Consider the following 11,458-nt stretch of genomic DNA (forward strand, 5'->3'; position numbering starts at 1 on the left):
TAACTGTGTTACAGAACAGTTAGCTGCACCCAGAACTGTGGAGACTGAAGACTTTTTAATTCAAAGGCTGAACTTTAATGTTTTGCACAGTTGTCTCACATTAACCCCAAATATATTTGCCTGTGTAATTGCTTAATAAAATCAAATAGTTAAGTATCACTGGAAGGATGGGTGTTGTACAACTAAGATATCTTGTTCTACCTGAAGCAAAACTTTTTACTTCATTTTACTAATATTTTACCTACATTTTATTTCATGTCTTTAGTTTTATATTTTTTCCAATTTTCTAATTTTCATTTGTTTTAAACTGAAAAATTCAAAGGTTTCAATCTTCTCTAAATCTCTTTGTTTACTTAATCAGTTGAAAGTAATTCACAGATTTAATTTTAATATTTAAATAATTTCTGTAGCTCTATGACAAAATATATTTTTTGGGACAGATCCACAAGCCATCCTATGCAGTCTTATCCATGGCCCTGAGGGCTTTGGAGACAGTACTGCCTTACAGTATGTGAGATGGATGAGAGGTGGGAAGGACTTGGAGCAGCTGGTAGCTCCTTGTTTGTGCCTAGTCTATGAAACAACAACCCCCAGGTATAGTCATGGTGTTGCAGCCACCAGGCTTGCTCTCCCCACAGTGAGGCAGCTGGCCAGACTCATCCCGCTTGTGGTGTTTGGGCAAATTCTCCTTTCTGAGGAAAGAGCATGATGGTACATGCCTCTTCCCTCTCCTGACCGTCACTTTTATAAATGCCTACATTTCACAATGAGTTCTGAATTATCTTCTAAAATTATACATGGCATTTCTCATCTGGCACTGATGTCATCATGGCATATGTTTACCATGGGAACCTGAAGAACACTCTGAACTTCTACAAGGGGAAAATCAGCTTATTTCACTTTTAATGTCAAACCTGCAGCAGTGTGGTGTCTGCAGGTGGCAGCCAGATGAAACAGATGCCTCTCTGTTTCCTGCAGGCTTGGATGCAGCTCCTCAAGCTTCACCAGGACCTGATCACCTGGGGCAATCCAAGGAAGATCCAAATATCCCAAGGCTTTCTTTGCAGTCCGTCACTCAGCCCACCTACTGCCTGAAACTCCCTGGGGAGGGAGAAGGCAAGTCCAGACGTTCCTGTGCTTCTTCCTCCTGTCACTCTTCCTGAACCAGCAGGAAAATATTGTTTAAAAACTCAAATATATATGAATGCTCAGCTACAACATTTTTACCCGAGTTGTCACAAGCCTGAACCAGGCTTCAAAAAGGACTTCAGTAGTTTCCCTACAGAAACAGCATCCTTTGAAATAAAAACATAGAAAACACTTTAGGTAGCAATTTTGGTATTTTACAACCATTTCAATCATCTGTTCTACATTAATTTTTTATGTCAAGTAGCTAGAAGTAGATAGTCCTGACAGACGGTAATGGTTCCCGAGACAAACTGGTCCCTCGAGTATTTCGTGCTCTGGTCTGTGATTCTGTCTGACTTCTGGTACATTCAAAAGACTTAAATGAATGAGGAAAAAGCTGTTTTGGCATTTGCTTTTAACCTATTTCCTTGAAACAATAAAATTTTCTAGGGGTGGGGACAGACCCCTTTGTTCTGTGTTTATGCAGCATCAGTTTTAGTGGTGCTACATACATGAGGTGGCTCCACTGACTAATGGTCTCATTTATTGTTTGAGTTTGTTAAAGTCACCATCTCTCAGTGCATTTTACATGCCTTGATATGGACTATACTGTTCTATTATCGTTTACTACTCCACCCATGGAGTAATAGCATATCATCTAATTTAAACAGGACTTTCTCAACCAAAGGATGCCAAAATTTTAATGCAGAAATAGGGGATTAACCACATGAGGGAGAAAACAAGGTTTAAAGCACCAAAAGATCATTACAGATAATTTTAGGACTGCCAGAAGTGAAGAACTTCATAATAATAGTAAGTAAAGACACTTACACTTTCATGTTATGCAGTCACTCATGTAGCAACAAAGAATATGTTCCTAAATATAGTAAATAATCCTTGAGTAGGTTCCCAGTCGTGAAAGCTGACAAACACCTCCAGCTCCTTACATTCAAAAGTTATATGTTTCTATTCCTCACAAGAACTGACACGTTATGTCAAAATCATGAACAAAAAGGAAGAAAATAATGCAACAGAATTGTAGTCTTCATGCTGTGAAAAATTTGTAAATTCTGTTTTTTAAGGAGTCTATCTGCAGTCACCTAAACAGGTCTTGTGTACACTAAAGGACTTCTCTGGATTAATTTCTGCTTGGGGTCCAGTTGTGGAAGTAGAGCTGCTCACAACTGTTTTAAATCTGTTTACTATTATTTGCAAATCACTTAAAAATTCCCAGGAGTCTCCCCCTAGGTAGAAGAATTAGAGCAACTGCTAGATCAGGTTTTTTGCAACGTTTTTGAAGGAGCCAATGTACTTGCAGCAGTCTTCTAAATACAGGATGAAAACCAATAATCTGGGTCAAAGGAGACTTGTAAGAAGGCTGGAGGGACTTTTCACAAGGACACGTAGTGATAGGACAAGGGGGAATCTCCTTAAGCTGAAAGTGGACAGTTTAGATTAGGTATTAGGAAGAAATTCTTCACAGTGGGGGTGGTGAGGCCCTGGAACAGGCTGCCCAGAGAGGTCGTGGACTCTCCATCCCTAGAAGTGTTCAAGATCAGACTGGATGGGGCTCTGAGTAACCTAGTCTAGTGGAAGGTTCCCTGCCCAGGACAGGGGGATTGGAACTAGATGATCTTTAAGGTCTGTTCAAACCCAAACCATTCTAAGATTCTATATCTCCTGTTTTAATTAAAAGCTTCCTAATGATGGACAATCCACAATAATCTTGGGAATTTTTTCTCTTGTTGAATTACCATCACTGTTAGAAATGTGTTAATTATTTTCAGTTCAAACTTGTCTAGCTTCAATATTCAGGCTTCAAGTCCCATCAAACCTTTGCATGCTGGACTGAAAAGCCCTTTGTTTTCAAATAACTGCTCCCCATGTTCGTCACCATGATACGGATGTGATCAATCCATATTGTAACCTTCCATGAATAAACAGATGATATAAAATGTGCTCAATATCCACTGATCACCCATTGTTAAAAGAGGTTTTAGAAAAAAAAAGTGAACACAAATCCATCAATACCCTCACTGAGCCCTGTGCTCCATTGTTTGGTAGTTTGCCAAGAATGTGTTAACATACCTGCTTCCATATGAGCAATAACTCCTGTGATGGGAGTGTTTGAAATGTCCTGACAGGAAATCTTGAACTGCAGCCAAAGGAAGCTTTCACTTCCAAAAGGCTGGGATTTGTGAGCTCCTTTGGTGGATTTAGTCACACAGGGTGAGCTGTTCAGACTTGTCACCCATCAGATAATGAAAGCAAATGAGGAGTCCCAATCAGCACTGCAGCCAACCGCCAACATTTGGAGAAGAATCTACACTCCCTCCAAATTTCTGATGGGACTGGAGGCAGGAGGTAGGTCCACAGTAAGGGTGTCAACTGGAAGCCCATTTCTAACTTGGACGTTTTGAAGCTACCAGGAAATGCAAATAGGCACAAAGCAAAGTACGTGATTTGTGTTACGGTCAACATTTGCATAACACGGTTACGCACGTCTGTGTGTATGGGTGTATAGCAAGCACATCTAATAGTCTGTAATTATGCCTTGGAAAATACACACACCAAGGAATTTCCAAAGAGTCTGACCTGGCAGAAAATGCAGTCCCAGGAAATCTGCAGCAGTTTGCTGAGACAAACCCAATGTACAGTGGAGCTACATGGGTAAGAACTGGGTCGGTTGGATAAATCTGATGGGACTCTGCTTTTTCCCATGTTGAACATGTGTACAATAACCTCTTGGCACAAGTACAAATTTTAAATTTGGTTTCCGCAAATATACCCATATGCAACATTGACATTGGCTTTCAAAAATGTCTCTGCCAGCAAAAATCAGCTGCTAAAATGTTCCTGGAAAGTAAACATAGAGTGGTACAATCCTTAAACAAAAGGGAATTAAAAAAAAACTGGACCTGGCAATAACCACCTTTACACAAGATGCTGAGACAGTCTCACAAAAAAATTCAAAATTTTATTTGATGTCTTAAAGTTTTATCAGCTTTTCAAAGTGAAAAAAAAAGGACTGATTCTCTGTTTATATATATCTACTTTTTACAAGGGTGCATGGGGATAGGACAAGGGGTACTGCTTCAAAGTGAAAGAGAGTAGGTTTAGATCAGATGTTAGGAAGAAATTCTTTACTCAGGATGTGGCAAGCACTGGAACAGGTTGTCCACAGAAGTTGTGGATGCCCTGTACCTGGAAGAGTTCAAGGACAGGTTGGATGGGGCTTTGAGCAACCAGGTCCAATTGAAGAAGTTGCTGTCCATGGCAGAGAAGTTGGAACTAGATGATCTTTAAGATCCCTTCAAACCCAAACCATTCTGTGATTCTATATTATTTCTTAAAAGCATGATAATACCCATTTAATAAAGCTGTAGTAAAATATTCTGCCTCTGAGGTGGCTGCTCCATAAATGCCTGTCGCTATTGGCTTCAGTTCTGCTTCTGCACAAGTCCTTGGGTTATACAAGAATTTAAAAAACCACAAAATTAGTCACTTTCTGCTGATATTGAACTAGGTTCTCTATTAGAATAAGGAAACAATATCACCCTTGAATCTGTGGGGTTTTTTTGTTTTTTGCTCCGCTTTAGAGTTTTGAGGTAGAATCATTTCAAGCCCCCTTCTGCACCTTAAGATACCCCCACATTGCTGTCTTTCTCTCATACTTTCCAGCCAGCCAGGTTTTACATCTATCAGGACTTCTGATTTCTCAAGCCTTCTTCAATTTGACAGAATTTTGTTTAAGTCTGTGGTCTTTTTCCTGGTCCTTTATTTATGATATTTCATCCCAGATACAAGCGAATTTGCTGTAATGCAACAGATAGACATCTTACAGGTTCTTCTACATCTGAGAGTAAGTGGCTTTTTTCACATTTTTCACCTTGGAAATTATAGATAATAAGATACCTCGAATGTAGGTAAACCCAGTGACCAGAGAGAGGAAGGAAGGAGCTTGTTTTCTTGGATGTGCAGCAGTGTTGCAGCAAATGGGAGAGAAGACACACACACAAACCACCCCACAATCAGTGATGTGCATGATATAGGAGGGAGAGCTCAGCTCTCTGAAGGATGGAGTGTTAGTTGGGGGGGCTGGAGACCAGTGATCTGATCCACGACAGCAGCTGTCTTCATTATCTGTGGGCTCCTTCTTTACTGCAACTGGCTCCAAGGAAGTCTTGCATGCCAAAATGACTGATGAGAGAAGACCCCATCTTCCTTTCCCCCATGAAAAGGGGTTGAAGCAATTTGCAGTGTGCCATCAGCTAATGAGGAGAGAATAACTGCCTTGAATCATTAAATGAAAATATTATGCTGACTTTATAATATCTGAGTTTTGAGGAGAAAAAAGCTGAAGGCGATGATCATTTGGTGTATTGCCCTTGTCTTGGAAACATTACATTTCCGCTCATCAGAAAACATCTCTTTTTTTTCTTTTCCAGAACAGACAGACTACAAAACATTATTCCAGTGCTCTAATGATACAGATTTTTCCAGATTTTTCTCACAAGGACTACCATGACTCCCTTCTTTTGTAGTTCAATTCTGTCACCTCTACCATTATGCTCTTCTTTTTGCTCTGTCCCAGCTTTACAGTGTTGCCAAACTTGTGTATGAGTCTGCAAAATATTCCTGTCTGATGAAGACTGAGCTACTTACATTATTTTTATGTTAAAACTCATTCAATTTGCACAGAACAGTGACTGTGGATATAAGCACCCTTTTGTTTAATGAGTCAACATTAGGCCTTTATATATTTAGATCCTCTGTGTTTAAAGATAATGAAAGAGAAGCGTATCATGACAGACAATCTTGACTTCTTTAGGGATAGGGGACTCTGAAAGATTAATTTGATACAGAGTACAACATACATTACAGAATGAACTGCACCTTTTCAGACTTTGGCTTGGCGAAGTTGGAGGAATTAATTTATTTTTAATCCTCATTATATGTTTTAGACATCCAGCACAGAATACCACTTCCTTCCCATGACAACTATAGAGGAATAATTAAGCATACCAGAAAATACACAGACACAAGTACACAAATGCATTGAAAACAAATGGACTAACAGTTGTTTTCACTGTTAATATAAACTCTTACTTCATGATGTGATAAGGTGACATGCTGCTTCCTCACTGTGCTTTTCTCACTGTAAATTGTTTTTACTATGAATCTTGTGTATCAAAAATACCTTTAGCTGATTGTCATGTAACAAAATGGCATTTGTTGTTGTTATTGTAAAGCCTATTTTTTTCATATTAGACACCTATTCTTCAAGATCAGGTGAGCTTCAGCATGAGGAGAAATTCCCTGAATACACATCACCAGACAAAAATATGTGAAGAACTTTGGGTTTTGGTAAGTCTGGTATACTCTACACACAGACAGAAATAGAAGAAGCCATTTGCAAAGAAGGTATCCCATTGCCTGGAAAGGTATGTTAGCACATTTCATGTTGACGTGAAACTGTGATTCACCTTCATTAGCTTGCGCCCAGAGGGCAACTCAGCGTTGCTGAACTGCAGCGGTGTTATCCATGTAGGGATATGTGTCTGCATTGCACAAAGGTGTGACTTGCTAGACTAGAAACCACAGGCTATGACAGGCCAAACTCTCAGGTTATATCTCATTCTAATCAAAAGTATGATGGAAGTGCATGCAGACATACCCAACTGAGCTTTCAACACTTTCATTTGCCTTCAGAATAATACCCAGCCCAGGTTCTGGGACATTTGGATAGACCTTCCCTCCAAAGTCTCAAGAGCAAGACTTGTCCTGTAAAATTTACAGTGGGAGGTGCAATACTTCTTTCCTGGAAAGTCTCCAGCCAAAATGTGCAGACTCAAAAGATTAAAGATCACAGATAGGCTCATGGATGCAAATATGAACCTCTCAAAAATATGATACTGCTCCTCATAAGTTCAGACTCACCTCTAGTTCAGATGAAAGCTTCACCTTAGGGTGTTTATCCAAATTACATTCCAGTGACAGTTATTCAATGTCATAAGAGTTTTGCATTTACCTTTTATATTAAAAATGAGCAAATATCCCTTTTGCATATACCTTTTATGTTAGAAAGGATCTTCACGATAACACTGATAACCGTTGCAGCACCAGTTCAAAGCCCAGCTGACAGCCTACATACAAACACAGAAGAGCTGTAGTCTTTTGAAAATAAATGGCAGTGTAAACAGACAAGGCAAACGCAATAGTGGAAGGAGAACATTAGCAAAGATATGACCTGCAGGGCCATATTGGACAAGTCAGGAACAGAGAAGGTAAGAGTCTATGAATAAAATCCGTTGAAGTCAAAGAGTTTTACCAGAGAGTTCAGTGAAGTCAGGATTTTAGCCCAGATGGACCTAAAAAAGATGGAGTGTCCAGTATTCACTCCACTCTTTCAAAGTTTTAGAATGAGGAGTGTAATGGCTTTAGAATTTATTTGTTCTTCATACCTGAGTAGGCAAACCAGAAGATATGTCAGCGGATGACACTAAAAGAGACAACAAGCCAGTTGGTGTACATGAATGGGTGAAAGCCAATGTATTTCTGTTCATTTCTACTTTGCTGCCCACAACTATACCTTCCAAGATTCTCAGTCAGCAAGTCCTTAAAACCACCAACTCAGTGTTCAGCATGACCAACTGAAAATGATAACTTCTTCAGCTCCAAGAACATTTAAGGGCCTTTTATCTTGCTACTTATATTTGAAGTTTTAGGATTGATGTGAGCTATATTTTCAAGTTTTTTTTCATTAAAAAAAAAGAAAACTGAACCATATTTAGAAATATGATATTCTTACCTCCTGTAGAATTTCAGCATGCTGGCCTTGAAGGAAAAATTGAAATTGTCTCAAAGGGAAGAAATGACAACTGCATTGGTGAGGCAGAGGAGTAAGTAAAGCAGTAACAGCAGTGGAGGATTCTACATTGAATAGAAATAGTGCAGGAAGATCACAGGTTTGGTTTTGGCACCGGGAGCTATTCAGGAGTTCTATGATGTCTTAAGGCTGAATCAGCTACCCAGGTGAGCAACCAGGTCCTTCTGCCCAAATGCCTTCCCTAATCTTCTTTCTTTATTGAAATACTTGAATTGGTTCAAGTTTTCCAAGAAAACTCGAAACAACTTCACATACTATTAAGAGATTTTTACTTTTCTTGCTTTTTGTGGGAAACAAGGCTTATGTGAATTTTTGAATGCATTTTGATGATTGACAATTCCATGGTTATGATTTGTCCAACTTCACCCAAATATGATATCAGGGTGAGTTCTTAATGGAAAAAACTTTTTACAAGAAGTCTGTACAAGAGGCCTCAATACAACATATATTGAGGTTGCACGTAGCCTGGAAAACCACTTTTTCGGTCCACCAGCATCAGAGGGATGTGGCATTTATTTCAGCTTGTTTCTTAAAGAAGTGTTGGCTGCTCAGTCACCCATGCAGGTCTTGACCATCTGTAATGTCTGTTTTCTCTTCCAGGACAAACAAAAAGGAGAAGGAAGTATCATGGCTCAATCAAAGGCCTCTTTGTTGGTCTGCTCCTTGCGGAACTCTGAACTACCATCTTCCCTGTGATCCAGTCAGCAGCTAAAATGTCCAACTGTGGGACATGCAACTTTTCCCATTTGAGTTCACTTGCAGAATGAAAGGGCAAAATTAGCATCTCCATGAGCCTTCTGAGACCTAAGAAACATAGACAATAAAAAACATTGTCACATGGTAACAGAAATGAAGTATTTGTCTACTCAGAGATCACTGTATTCCACAGCACAGCAATTTCACCCAGGATCAGGTGCCCCAGGCTATGTGGTTGCTGTGTAAAAAGCAACTCCACACCTTATGAAAGCATGTAACCCTGTATGACAAATGGGAAATTATTACACAATAATTATATGCCCTTGCAAGGCCTGATTGCTGGTACCTACCATTCCAAAATATATCTTCTAAGATTGGTATCAGGTAGCTCACACTGTAACAGTCTCTCAAGTTGTGCCCTCCTTTTAAAACCTGCAACGTGACAATTTTCACTGGCCCTCCTCCACAGACTGTGTTTGAAGGATCTCAAAGCATCTGCAGAAGAGCCTAATGCCTACAAACTGACCATGAACAGGGTGCAAAGAAGGACACAGCTGAAGCTTCAAAGATCTACTTCCATACCTTCTCTTTAATCTCTAACATTGAAAAATACTTCTGTTTGAGCCTTCTTAGGTAAGTCTGTCCTCCAGGACCGAGAATTATCTTTTATTACACTACATTTCTAGTACCTACCTCAACAGTGTCCTAAACTCAATCCTACACACAGTCGTTATTGTGCTACAGATAAAGAATAGCAACAAGCTCTCTGTTATTTGGAGCTGCACCTATTTATGTCAAACAGGGGCTCATCATCACCAGCCGATTAAAGTGTGTTGCTGCTAATCAGAGGCAATGAAGTTGTTGAGGGAGTAGTGCTGACATGGAGAAAGAAAGTGATTAAATATCATTAGCCATTCTTTTATGATATCAGAACAGGCTCTCTGTCTAAGCCAGGTTAACTCCCACTTTCTCATTGATGCACTGGAGGATATTTTCTGAAGGATTCAGCCATATGGCTTTCATTCATTATAACTCTTCCTCCTTGTGTGAGCACTTTTCTTACCAGTCTGATATCTCTAGTCAAGACACGCAGAAGCAACTGGCACATTTTCTCCACGCACAATCTCTTTCAAAATACTTCAAAGAATTTTGAATTCTTATTAATTTTGTGAGGGGGGAGGTTGATGATGTTTTTTCATTTCATGAGCTGGACTTAGTCTGATTTTCCAAAGGTTGACGGCATTTTGGGGCATTTTCCATTATTGCATCCTAGCACTTTATTAATGAGATCCTCTAAGAAACATGGACTGCAGCTCAAAGGATCCAGCTAGGGTCAGGGCCTCATGCTAGACACCATATTCACAGAGTAATTACAGTCCCCATCCTTTAAAAATGACAGTGGAGGGCCAAAAAAAAAAATCTTGAGAGGGAAGAGGTTTAGCACAGTAAAGCGTATTTTGTAGTTATACAGCACTTCAGAGGCCTACTACAAACCAAATCAATGTCATGAACAAAAGAGAGCTCACTCAGTTCTCCCATGTACCACAATGGGATGGCTTTTCTCAAACCTAAACCAACTCCATGCCACTTGTAGGTGGAATAGCTGGATTCCAACCAAGTGCCAGGCTGGCAGCACCGTTGGTACCATGTTTGCAGGAGGTCTTGAGGGCAGACTACCATCTTCTTCAGATTGTTGTTTTGATAAAGAGCATCACTTAGCCATTACATCTGTGCTTGCTTTTCTTGGTATTTAACAACACATAATCTAATTATTTCATAGATAAGGATCTGAGCATATACTATGTATTTAATGGAATAGGTGTTACATTTGACAGTCACATGTGACCCTTAAGTTCTTATTTGCTCTGTCCCTGCATTATTCATTTCTTTGCAATCTGTATCAGGTCTTATGTTAAAAGAGCATGATGATTGGGAGCAATAAAATCTCACCAAGGAGATCAAGTTAGCAGTAAATAAGAAGCCAAGACAGGAGCTGAAGACAGTGATTAATTTTGGCAATGTAATGAAATGGCACTGAATAAAGGAGCCTGTAAACACATTCTCAGATTTTTCCAGCCTCCATGCCTTGTGTTTTCTTTTCTAATTTGTTAGGGTATTTTCTAAATGCTGTGGTGTATCCTACCAGTGTTAGTATCCTCTCAGCTATTGTTGCCTGAGGTCTGATAGGGATTTGTTAGCATTATTCGTCAGATATCAGGATCTAATAAATACTATGAATGCAAATGGACAAATCCTCACTGAAATGAGGTTAACTTTATTATAAAGTCAGAGAAACTCTGCTGATTTACATCTGCTGATAATCAGAGACAATGAGTTCCCATGTACTTCAAATCATCAGGAAACTCTGGCAGCCCCTTCCAGACACTTACCTGGTCCAGCTGCCTTCACATCATGATGTGCAACGTTATTTTCCTCATGCTCAACAAGTGGCTTTACAGAATACAAATGAATTTTCCATATACACCCTTCAAGCACCAGGTTGCATGAGAGATCAAAACATTTTAAGCTTTAAAAGACCCCACATTTCTCTTTCATAGGGTAAGAATCCACTCTCACATAAGAACCGGGTGTGTAAGTATAGCAAAATTAAATCCAAAGCAGCATAATTAATCTTTCACTACACACCATTCTGTACTAGGCAGCACCGTTTTATTTTTAACATTTTTAGACGAGACAGAAGTCTAATAATAGATGCTACAAGAACTGCTGGAATGTGAACTCCCT

The sequence above is a fragment of the Neopelma chrysocephalum genome, unplaced genomic scaffold (genome assembly GCF_003984885.1).
Source record: "Neopelma chrysocephalum unplaced genomic scaffold, ASM398488v2 Primary Assembly neopelma1_66, whole genome shotgun sequence".
In the NCBI taxonomy this organism is placed as follows: Eukaryota; Metazoa; Chordata; class Aves; order Passeriformes; family Pipridae; genus Neopelma; species Neopelma chrysocephalum.